We start from the raw sequence: 12665 nt of genomic DNA, 5'->3' as shown, positions 1-12665 counted from the left end.
CGCCGACCATACTCTCTCCGGATAATCACTATTCAAAGGCTTTGTCGGCGACAGGTTGATCACATGCACGGCTGTACGCATTGCTTCTACCCAATAGCTTCTAGGTAGCTTAGAGTGAGATAGCATGCATCTCATCCTCTCTACAATGGTACGGTTCATTCTCTCTGCTATTCCATTCTGTTGCGGTGTCTTGGGAACGGTTTGCTCATGACGAATCCCATGACTCAGGCAATACTCTTCAAATGGCCCAATGTACTCACCCCCATTATCTGAGCAAATACAATTCAACAACTTCCCAGTCTCTCTTTCCACCATGTTGTGGAATTTCTCAAACACGTCAAGTACTTCATCCTTGGTCTTCAGACTATAGGCCCATATCTTTCTTGACGATCATCAATGAATGTCAAGAAGTCGAAGCTCCCGGTGGGACTTTACTCTCATAGGACCACATAAGTCCAGGTGCACTAGTTCAAGGACAATGTCCTTCACGTGAGACGGAATCTTTGGAAAGACACCGTGTTGCTTTCCTACCAAACGATGAGTACATGTATTTAAATGTGTACCTTTAATGCGGCACGGCCTTTTGCTTAGCAAGAACTTCCATCCCTTTTATGCCCATGTGACGCGGTCTCTTGTGCCCCGGTTCATATGAAGCTTCTTCTTCGCGCGTTTCGCTTCTGCTTTACACAAACTAGCCTGTGTTTTGTAAAGAGAGCAAGTTTTCTTTCCTCTGGCTGCTACAATGGAACATCTGCTCAGTTTCCATACCCGTTACCAAACGAGTTTACAAAGCCATCGTCATCTAATTTTCCAGCCGAAATTAGGCTTAACCGTATGTCAAGGACATGTCTTACATCCTTAAGTGTCAAGGTGTAGCCGACATTGGTTTCTACATGAACATCTCCAATGCCTATAATCTTCGAGACTCCACTGTTACCCATCCTTACTTCACCATATTCACCACAGTTATAGGTAGTAAAGAATCCCATGTGCGGTGTGACGTGATAGGATGCTCCTGTATCTATCACCCACTCTATATCCTGACATGAGGTACTAAGACAGCACACACCACAATCTGACACAATTCCCACTAGGTCGTCGACTAGTGTGGTTGTATCTCTGCCTGTGTTTCCGTTCCTCTGCACCATGTCTTCATGTACACAGTTATTCTTCTCATCCCTCTTCAGTGTTCTGTACTCATATCTGAAGTGGCCTTTGGTGGCACAATAGTAACATTGCCTCTCTGCTTTAGGAGTTCTAGCTTCACCCCTAGATTTACTTCTGTCATCACCTCTAGAACGAGATGGTTTTCTGTTTCGACCTCTCCCCGTTTCTCGTGAAAAGGATCTCGAGTGAGAGGAGCCGCTTCATGCACTCCTTCTAGTCTCTTCATTCAACAAAGGCGTGGTAGCCATTTCCATGGTAACAATTCCATCCTTAGGTCGCTCCGTAGAGAAACCGCTAATGTCTCCCAACTTTCGGGTAGAGAGCCTAATAGAAACAAAGTCTCAACTTCGTCTCCCAAATTGATCTTCATCAAATGCATCTGATTGATGATATTTTGTACTTCATTAAGATGCTCAGACATTGAAGAACCTTCTTGGTACTTCGTAATGCGCAAACTTCTTAACGACTAGCACTTTGTTTCCACCCGACTTCCTCTCATAAAGGTCTTCGAGTTTCTTCCACAGACTGAAGGCTGTAGTCTCTTGGGACCATAGCTAGTAAATTCGTGGACGGCAAAAGTTTGATACGTCAATTATTCGCCTAAGATTCGAAATTTTCAACAATAATACTTTTAAATATTCGGTCCAATAAAACGCTAACGGTAAAAATACGATATACATGTTTTAAACGGGTATAATACGAATATATTTCTTTAAAATTCAGCTATATATTTTACATTTAAAATTTTGATATATAAGTATATAACGTTTTTATTTTTATTTTTACAATTTTATTCATGAAAAAATAATACAAATGTCATTTTATTAAGCCAAACCTTATAATTCGTGAATAATTCGCGAATAATTCGCAATTATAAGCCCGACCCAACCAATTCGCGAATTAAACCGTATCATTCAAAAATTCGCCGAATTATTCGTTTTATTCGCCAAACCTTATAATTCGCGAATAATTTGACAAATTACTAGCTATGCTTGGGACACATGGTGAAAGACATTGTCATCAATCCACTGTTAAATGTATCCAATCGCTTTTCTGTCAAGCTTTTTCCACTTAGCCTCATCAGTCTTTTCTGGTTTTACTCCTTCATTCTCAATGGGAAGTGCCAAGTCCTTGCAAGATAGCAAGTATTCCATCTTGGCTTTCGGATGGTGTAGTTCTTCCTATTCGGACTCATCATGCAAGTGTTCACGGAATGGTCCATCTCTATAAGTTATTTAACCTCAAATCTTTCTCTCGGGAATTTCACAAACACCGCCCGACCAAGATTCGGATAACACCCTAGGCTATTCTAACCAAGGCTCACGATACCTTTGTTGGGGATTATACCAATACCAATCGATTCCCCACTACACATATAACTTCATTATATGGAAACAATTCAACTCCGGACAAAATCTAAATATCAACTACAACCTATACTAACATGCCCAACTCGCTAAACAACTATCAACAACAAATAATAATGCAAAGCAGTAAAGGAAACCACAAAACAAAGATTTACCGTGGTTCGGCCAATGGTGCCTACTTCCACAAGAGCTAGTTCTTTATAAAGTGGAAAGGAAGATTACAATCTCTCCTTTCAGTCTCTCACCTTACTAGATCACTCTTATCTCTTTACAGGGTTGTATCTCTGTAAAGGTTATCTCTCAATCTTGATAGCTTTCAAGATTGGGTTTCTCTCTCTTTGTTTTTAGTCTGGATTCCAATCCTTCTGACTTGGTTAGGTTTTCCAAAACCTTGATTTTGTTTTTATACCAAAAACAAATTTCGCGGATACTGTAGCGAAGCCCACGAAAATTAGACACGGGCGCAGTGCGCCTTATTCTGGAAGCGGTAAAAAAACTTGGAGCCATGGCCAGAGGTGCACCTCATCTGGCGTGGGGTCGGCCAAAACACTGGACTTATTCAAAGGCACGGCGCAGGAGTGCGCTTTACTTTGGCCAGCGCGCTCTGACATATCCAACGCCGAATTAGCTCCGTTTCTCTCCAGCTCTGGTTCTCTCCTCATGTGAGGGAATAACTCCAACAGCATGATCCCACAGGGAGACTTAAAATGGTTGACAGTCCTTCAAAACTAACTCCCCAGGTTGATGACCTATTCTTTGTTTAAGTAGAAAATGCCTTCAGTTTATCGTGGTCAACAGGGAAGCAGTTTTCACCATGGAATAATTCTATTAACAAGATCCAAATCTCAGTTGATGGTTCACATCCATATATTGACATGCATTTTACCATATTGAACCATATTCCTATTTCATACCTTGCTTACCAAAAAATAAATAATTAAATAAACAAATAAAAATTGAAGATTTAGATATTGAATGTTCAATGCTCACTGATTTTCTCTTTTCCTTCTATAATATATTGTAGTAGACTAGTAGCCATGTAAAGTTCAAAAGATTGCTGGTATTTTTATTCTCATGAATGTAATACAAACTTAAAAAATTAAAAAATGGTTATTCAATTATCAGCTTTAATACAACTAACTAAAATTCAAACAGATCAAAGGCACCCTATGCTCCAATTTTGATATATCTTGTATGAGATATGCTTATGAAGCATTCTTATTGATTTTCAGGATCCGATCTTGTATCTCCCCAAAACTCTTAACATCAGATACCCACAACCTGTTCATACAGATTAGTAGAATACTTATTACAAAAAACATTACAGTTCTGCATAAACGACTATGAACGCTGTCTCTCTCATTCATTACGATTACTCAACGTTATACACAAGAAATAAGGAATGTCTAACCATGAGCCCCATCTAACTTGAAAAAACAGATTCAGTCAAAATGCTAACACGACTGGATGTGGTTCAGGATCAATTTATCCCAGATCAGAGAGTTATCAATTTATCCCAGATCAGAGAGTTATCATGGCCATATACGGACCCTAACTGTTACATTCTAGATATACTAAACCATTACAAGCAATTTCTAATTTCTAACAAGTTATGAAACTCATAAATGCTGCAAAAAATAAACTCACAAAAACGCATCTGAATCTTCTAAAATTTAAAAGCCATTTCAATAATTCACAATTTTGAACACGATTGTATAAAAATTGTAGGAGAGAGAGAAATGTGTTTACTTAGAGCATTCCGAATGCAAGCCACTCTTATTCACCTCTACCTTAGCTCTATCTCTTTTCCACCGTTTTGGTGAAAAACAAGGTCAGGCTGCCCAATGCAAAGGTGATTATTATTTTCGAACGGGATGTTTGATTCCGTCTAAATGTAAAAATTGAAAAAACGCGCAGGACGAAATGAAACATCCCGTCTGAAGTTTTAAAAAAAAAAACCGAAAAGAAATAAAAAAAAAACACACACACACACACGAGACGGAATGAAACATTCCGTCCGAAAAAAAAAATAAAAAAATTTAAAAAAACACACGAGACAGAATAAAACATTCCGTCCGAAGTTTCCAACTCAACTACTATCTTGATTGAAGGTTTCACTCTTGTTTTGACTTGGAAAAATAGTCACATATTCACCTTTGCATTGGGCAAAATTTATGACCATTTATCTGCATTGGGAATGCTCTTACAGTGAGTCGTTACAAGGAATGAGAAGAAACAAAATATTTATCAGAAGAGTCCAGCTCCTTTATAACCGGGTATATAGATCAATCTCTGTAACTGCTGAGATTTTGGTGACACCTATCCACTTATAATTCCAGCAAACTGAGCCGTCAAGTTTTTTTTTTTTTTCTTTTTCTTTTCTTTTCTTTCTCAACTTTACTCTTTTATCCCTACGAAAACTCTAAAGCCCAACTGTAAGTTTGTGATAGCTTCCAAGTCTATTAGCTAGAGAAACAAAAGTAAATGGAACAACACGCAAAAGTAAAACCTTCAAAGTCTATTTTTTGGGTGTGGGAATCTCGGCTGAGGAAAAGGTAGGAACTTTTGCTCTTGCATATGCTGCACACAAGGCTGCATCTCCAATTAGGTTCCCTTCTACAGTAGCTCTCACTCCAATTGCTGCAGGTTGGATTGGAAATAAAAACCAAAGAGCAGTAATCTGTATAGGATAAACCTTTACTCATATATCCCAAAATAAGTGAAGTACTATACAAAATAATGTAACTGCTACCACTCTTCACAAATTACACAAAATATCTTGGGACTAAAACATCTTTTCTTTCCACGTTTTGCTATGTGCCAGTACACCAAAATAATGAACTCTCAAAAATTTTGTTCGTTCTTTACAAAAAGTCATATCTTGAATCTTCTCATGAACTTCAAAATGGCCGTCCAATCTTTTCAATATTTATAGCTTTCTTTGCACAAGAACGCTCAACTCATCGTTGTATAGTCCATGAATTTCAACTTCTTGCGTGGTAATAATGCTGCCTTTCCCTTATTAAATATCTCCTAGATGTTGATTCAATAAAATGAGTTAAGTGAACGATAACGCCGAAGGGAATAGTAGCATATTAATTTACACTATAAATTGTCAACTTGTTACCTTTTTTAAACTCAAACCCAACAGTACCAGGAAGTGATTGCATATTGTTACGAATCAATGGTTGTGGCATACTGTTAAGAATTGATGGCTGCATACTTGCGGTGTCCCCATCTTTAGTTGAACAAGCTTTAAAACCAGTAGGTGGACGAGACTTGAAGCCATGAAATCAAGGATCCTATATAAAACCAAATAGTATTAACTGAAAATTGATAGGATTAAACCAAGTACGGACACTTGAGATTGTAAATATCAAAACAATTAATTTCCCGTTGTAGCAATTGTGTAAAGGTTGGATATGAGTCATCACCAATTTCTAAAGCAGGAGCGCTAGAACCCTGTAAAAAAATCAGTAGTACTATCGAAAATTCAACTTAGAAAAAGTCTAGCATTGGCCATTGAGTCACCTGCTGTAACAATTGAGTAAAAGTTGGGTAGGAAGTATCCCCAGTATTTACTGGATAGACTTCAAATCCCATGGATTGGCTAGCTTCGAAGCCGTGTGGAATGTGAGGCATATTGTGATCTAAACTAGGAACATAGCAAGAATCTAAGCCATGTGGAAAGCTAGTCACATTGTGGTGCAAACCAGGAATATGGTTAGCTTCGAAGCCATGTGGAATGTAAGGCATATTATCGTTCTCGACACATTCAAAATTTCTCGAGAAAACTTCTAGTGCATTGCCTACATCCTTGACTGGTAACTTTTCGGCATCCCCTAAAATCAAATAGTAAAAATCAAATGGTAACTCTATTTAACTTGCATGAGAATATAAGTCCATCAATGGAGAAGAATAATTAATTAAACAACCTTTTCTTGTACTAGTTTGCTTCTTTTTGGGTGATACTTCAAGACAATTCTTTAGTCTATTCTTTGGTCGACCTTTCTCATAGCCTTCTGCAACAGTCAAATGCTCTTCAACCAATTGGGTTGAATCATTTGATCTCATAGTATTTGTGTATTTGTTGAGGCATCTTGACTAGATTTTATAATAGATTCAATTTTTTTCAAAGCATCCTCTAATGCAAGCTTAGCCACCAAGTGTACATCTTCACTAACTGAGCCCTTGACAACACAATTAATAGCCATATGACAAAGTTCATTGTACCTCAAAGATGTGTCTGCATTGCAATCAACATGAATTGAGTTTCCTCTTTTGTCTATGACAATGCCACTTTTAGCATCCTTTGTCCACCTCTTCAAAATACTAGCTTTCAAACCCGTCCTACGAACGGGTGTTTTTATATTAAATTATTCTAAAAAATATTAGCAACTATACAGCGCTATGAGATATGAAAACTATATTAATCACTCATTCAAATTTCTTGCACCACTCTCTATAAAAAAAGAAGCACCAAATCTTGATAAAACCCATCGACTTCTTTTTGTTGTTAGGTTTAATAATTAAAGTTTGATTGAAGTTTTGTGAAAATGCCCAATGTGGCAAAAATAATATTGAAGCTACTTGAATAGCAAGACATTCTTAATCATAATAAAAGAATTATGATAAACACTACTTAAAATACAAAACTATATTTGTCGAGACATTCTATTCCCCCTACATATAATACAAATATGTTTCAGGGTTATTAGTTCAATGTATTTGCATCAAGTTTCTGATTTTTCATTAATTATTCTTTGAGGTTAGTTCAATGTAGTTGCATCCATTTTCCAATTTTTCGTTAATTATTATTTGAGGTTAGTCAAGTAGAATTGCATCAACTTTATGATTTCCCGTTAGTTAATCTCTGATTTTAGTTTAATGCAGTTGCATCCAATTTCTGATTTTCCGTTAATTATTCTTTAAGGTTAGTTCAATGCAATTGCATCCAATTTTTTATTTTCTATTAATTGTTCTATGAGATTAGTTCAATGCATTTGCATCAAGTTTTCGATTTTCCGTTAATTATTTTTTGATGTTAGTTCAATGCAGTTATATCAAATTTATAATTTCCTGTTAATTATTCATTTAGGTTAGTTCAGTGCAGTTTCATCCATTTTTCGATGTTTCATTAATTAGTCTTTGAGATTAGTTTATTGCATTTGCATTCAGTTTCTGATTTCCCGTTAATAACTCTTTAAGGTTAGTTCAATACATCTGCATCTAGTTTCTGATTATTTATGCTTTGAGGTTAGTTCGATGCAATTTCATCTAGTTTCTGATTTCCCGTTAACTATTCTTTGAAGTTATTTCCATGCATTTGCATTTAGTTTCCAATTTCCCACAAATTATTCTATGACGTTAGTTCAATGCAGTTACATTTGGTTTTTGATTTTTTGTTAATTATTTTATGAGGTTAGTTCAATGCATTTGCATCCAGTTTCCGTTTTCCCGTTAATAATTATTTGAGGTTTGTTTGATGCATTTGCATACCGTTTCCGATTTCTCGTTAAATATTTTTTTAAGGATTTGCATCAAATTTATAATTTCCTGTTAGTTATTCTCTGATGTTAGTTTAATGCAGTTGCATCCAGTTTCTGATTTATAGTTAATTACTTTTTGAGTTTAGTTTATTGCATTTGCATAAAGTTTTCGATTTCCCGTTAATTACGTTTTGAGCTCAGTTATGTATTTGAATCTAGTTTCCGATTTCTTTTTAATTATCTAATGTGGTGTATAATACCAACTTCTACTGATCCATCTGTAGTGTATGTGCAAATATGACATAAAAATAAATTATGCTTGATTTACTATGTGGGATCATCGAAAATTATCCAGTTCCTGATTTTCCATTAGTTATTCTTTAAATTATGCATGACTCACTATATGTGGAATCTTCAAAGATTATCTACGAATGGGTGTTGTTATATTAATTATTTTGAAAAATATTTGCAATTATGCATAACTATTATATATTAATATTATATTGATCACTCATCCAAATTTCTTATAACGTGAAAATCTCACTCTAGCTCCATTAAAAAAAAAGAACTCACCTTTGATAAAACCCTTCAACTTCATTTTGTTATTTAATAATAAAAGTTTGATTTAAGTTTTGTGAGATTGCCTAATAAGGCGAAATTCATGTTGAAGCTACTTCAATAGCAAAGAGTTCCCAACCATATGAAAATATATAAAATAAACATTATTTTAAATGCAAAACTATATTTACCGAGACATTCCCACAACATATAATCCAACTATATTTTGAGATTAGTTCAATGTAGTTGCATTTTCCGATTCCCATTATTTTTTTAGGTTAGTTCAATGCAGTTGCATCCAGTAGTTTCCGATTTCTCGTTAATTATTCTTTGCGGTTAGTTCAATACATTTGCATCCAATTCAATTTCCAATTTCATGTTAATTGTTTTTGATGTCAGTTCAATGCATTTGTATCCAGTTTCCGATTTCCCATTAATTACTCTCTAAGATTAGTTTAATGTATTTGAATCCAGTTTTCGATTTCTCGTTTATTATTTGATAAGGTTGCATTTGCATCTAGGTTCTGATTTCCCGTTAATTATTGTTTGAGGTTAGTTTAATGAATTTGCATCTAGTTTCCGATTTCCCGTTAATTATTTCTTGATGTTAGTTCAATGCATTTGCATCCAGTTTATTTTTTGAGATTAGTTTAGTGCAGTTGCATCCGCTTTCCGATTTCTCGTTAATTATTCTTTAAGATTAGTTGCACGCATTTGTATCATGTTTCCAGTTTATAATTAATTTTTCTTTGAGGTTAGTTCAATGCAATTGCATCCAATTTCCGATTTTCTGTTAATTTAATCTTTGAGGGTTAGTTTAATGCATTTGCATCCAATTTTCGATTTCCCGACAATTATTTTTTTTATGTTAGTTTGATATATTTGCATCCAAGTTTTAATTTCCTGTTAATTACTCTTTGAGATTACTTTAATGCAATTGTATTCATATTCCGATTTTCTATTAATTACTTTTTTAAGATTAGTTTAATGTTTGCATTTGCATCTAGTTTCCGATTTCCCATTAAATATTATTTGAGGTTAGTACGATACATTTGCATCCAATTTTCGATTCCTCGTTAATTGTTCTTTGACGTTAATTTTATGCAGTATTATATATATTTTAAAATCGTTGTTATTATTGGTTTGCCGTTATTTTATTTTATTTTATTCATTTTCTATTATATATTTTGTGATGTTATTTTTTGTATAATTTAATTTTTCACATGTAATTTATTTTGGTTTGGTATATAATTTATTTAATCCTAACGTCCACTTTAACTGAATCTCGTTATTCCGCCGAATATATATATATATATGTGTGTGTGTGTGTGTGTGTGTGTGTGTGTGTGTGTGTGTGTGTGTGTTTTGTTGATAAAATTGGAAATTATATTATAGTGTTTGAAAATTTATAAATTTAATTTAAATATGTCGTAATTATTGTGGTCGGAATTGTAATTTTTGGAATTCTTAAGTATGAATAAATGTTTAAATCCCACAGTGGATGACACATCAAATCGAAAGGGTTTTATTAGGAGAATAGTTTTCGGTGGAAACTATTATTTTTAGCAATTTAGTTTTTTGTCTCATATTTTTTCGTAATTAGGTAATTAGCTATATTGTTTAGGAGAAGTTGGAGACTCTGTGAAACTCTAGATGTGATTGTTTTTATCGTAATTAGTTATAGTGTTTAGAGAAGTTAGAGACTGTGAAACTGTAGATGGGATTGTTTCTTTATTTATATATTACTTTTTCGTAATTAGTAATAAAGTTTAAAAAAAATTAGAGTCTCTGTGAATGCTCTAAAAAATAGATTGGTGAGGGTATAACTATAATATATATCTAAGGATAAATATATGAACTGCATTAGTGAGGAGAAGAAAGTTTCGGTGGGAGAAAGAGGTTTTGCGGGTTTTTTTGGGTCTCTTTTCGCAGTGTTTTAATTCCGTGGGTCTCTTAACTCATTCTTTTTTCATATTTTTTCTTAATTAGTCATGACACGTGGACGCTCCAGAAACGCTTCCTCAATTGAAGAGGTAGAGCTATATACTAACATACGGGGCGGCTACGTCGACAGACTATTCTAACATACTATCTTGACATACCCAACCAACCGTCAGATCTTGCATAATCTAACGATCAGATCTACTTTAAAAAAATCCAAACAAATAAAAGAAAAAGGGCCAAAAAAAAACCTAGGGTAAAAATGTTATTTTCTTTCACAAAAATAGAAAAACCCTTTTCTTATTTTCACAACTCGTTCTTCTTCTTCTTCATACACGTTTTTCTTTTCTCCACCATCGAAAACAAATAAGAAAATTGGGAAATATTCGACTTCATTGGTGAATATGTTGTTGATTTACAATTTCCTACAACACAATGAGATGGACCTTGAGTTATTGTTCGCCAAGAATTCAAGTTTTGAATTTTGTATGTATCATTGTCAGGCTGCTTCTCCAACTCCAAAAACAAAAGAAAGAGATGGTGTCTCTCAAGCTGCAAAAGCGGCTTGCCGCTAGCGTTCTCAAGTGTGGTCGAGGCAAAGTTTGGCTCGATCCAAATGAAGTTAACGAAATCTCCATGGCTAATTCCAGTAACTATCTCATCATCAACCCTTTTACTTATATTTAATAGATTTGTAAAAAATGATGACTTTATTTCATATGATAAAAAGCCAATTTGCAGAGCAAAGGCATTTAGATGATAGTGTAAGTTGCATTGAAGGTCAGCAATAATAATAAACCAAAAGAGGTTCTCCGTGCCTCTCGAATTTTAATAAGTTTTGAATAGGCCTCGAACAAATCGCAACATTTGTGTTTAAAAATGCTTTGTTGTATTGTAAATGGTTTTGATATAGACTTCTCATGTGTTGGAAGTTTGTTTGTTTTAGGGCAAAACATTCAAAAGCTTGTGAAGGATGGATTTGTCATTCGGAAACCAACAAAGATTCACTCGCGCTCTCGTGTAGTCGTGCTCGTCGAATGAAGGATGCTAAGAGGAAGGGTCGTCATTCTGGATATGGTATGTTTTATAATATGCTCTTGTTTTGTACTATCAGTTAATCAGGGGTGAGTTGGTGGTAAAATGATGTTGGCATATTGTATCTTTAAATGCTTTTTTCAAATCCTTGCTAGGTAAGCGCAAGGGTACTAGGGAGGCTAGGCTACCAACCAAGGTCCTCTGGATGAGAAGGATGTGAGTGCTCAGACCTCTACTTTGAAAGTATAGGGAGTCAAAGAAGATTGACAAACACATGTACCATGACATGTACATGAAGGTTAAGGGAAATGTTTTCAAGAACAAGTGTGTCTTTGATGGAGAGCATTCACAAGTCAAAGGTGAGAAGGCTAGAGAGAAGACTTTGTCTGACCAGTTTGAGGCGAAGCGTGCTAAAAACAAAGCAAGCAGGGAAAGGAAGCATGCTAGAAGGGAGGAGCGTTTGGCCCAGGGACATGTGGACCGAGCTCCTACTACTGCACCTGTATCCACACCAACACCTGCACCTCAATCAGCTCCGCCTAAGAAAGCTAAGAAATGAAGTGTCGGGATGAGGATCATACTGGGGTTGATGGTGATAAGCTAGATGTCTTTCTGGTATGTAGAGTACGTTGAAATAGTAAGAGTTTGTTTTGGGGTCCTTTTTGAACATAATGGAGATATGTAATTGAATGTTTTGAACATAATGGAATCAACATAATGGAATTCTAGTCTCTCTTAAGTTTGTGCCTGTAGTTGTTTAAGAATACTGGAAAAAAAACTTTTCTGCTTATGTTACTTCTTTTATCGTTGTCCTTTTATTGTTGTCAATGGATCAAAGGAGTTGAGTTTGTTGAACAACTGATCCAGCCATGAGAACTATCCAGCTGAACATGCCCATGTGAAATCCAAAATATTCTTGTAAAAGGCACAAAGCTAGTTGCAAACAATATCATTATTTAGGTGTTGCATAATGCAAAAAACAAAGTTACAATATGAAGTCTAAACACACATTGTCTACCACATTGTTTCACATAACCAAAAAGAATAAAAAAAAAATGAATGATTCAGCACTAAAAAAAACCCAATAACAACACTTCTTATTGCTCGA

The 12665-nt window shown here is 35.1% G+C and overlaps 2 long non-coding RNA genes, 1 other non-coding gene and 1 pseudogene across 5 annotated transcripts; 2 read left to right on the top strand and 2 right to left on the bottom strand.

Moving 5' to 3' along the window:
• Positions 1-3574: 3574 nt before the first annotated feature.
• Positions 3575-4347, bottom strand: LOC147480440 (uncharacterized). The gene is made up of 2 exons (XR_015204527.1): positions 4284-4347; positions 3575-3815 (listed from the first exon to the last, which is right to left on the bottom strand). It is a non-coding gene; the product is annotated as an uncharacterized LOC147480440 (long non-coding RNA).
• Positions 4348-5215: 868 nt separating this feature from the next.
• LOC147480439 (uncharacterized) lies at positions 5216-6266 on the bottom strand. 2 transcript variants are annotated; one of them, XR_015204529.1, is made up of 3 exons: positions 6066-6266; positions 5662-5836; positions 5216-5567 (listed from the first exon to the last, which is right to left on the bottom strand). It is a non-coding gene; the product is annotated as an uncharacterized LOC147480439 (long non-coding RNA). The 2 variants fall into 2 exon arrangements; XR_015204528.1 differs by lacking the exon at positions 6066-6266 and having other exon boundaries at positions 5662-6046.
• Positions 6267-10838: 4572 nt separating this feature from the next.
• Positions 10839-12288, top strand: LOC147480437 (large ribosomal subunit protein eL19x-like; annotated as a pseudogene). The gene is made up of 3 exons (XR_015204740.1): positions 10839-11171; positions 11469-11599; positions 11713-12288. The product of XR_015204740.1 is annotated as a large ribosomal subunit protein eL19x-like (transcript).
• Positions 11263-11390, top strand: LOC147480438 (small nucleolar RNA snoR86). Its single transcript, XR_015207162.1, has one exon. It is a non-coding gene; the product is annotated as a small nucleolar RNA snoR86 (small nucleolar RNA).
• Positions 12289-12665: the final 377 nt, after the last annotated feature.

Source organism: Coptis chinensis, chromosome 8, assembly GCF_015680905.1.
Source record: "Coptis chinensis isolate HL-2020 chromosome 8, ASM1568090v1, whole genome shotgun sequence".
In the NCBI taxonomy this organism is placed as follows: Eukaryota; Viridiplantae; Streptophyta; class Magnoliopsida; order Ranunculales; family Ranunculaceae; genus Coptis; species Coptis chinensis.
Note: the sequence above shows the minus strand (reverse complement) of the source record. Positions and strands in the feature narration are given on the sequence as shown.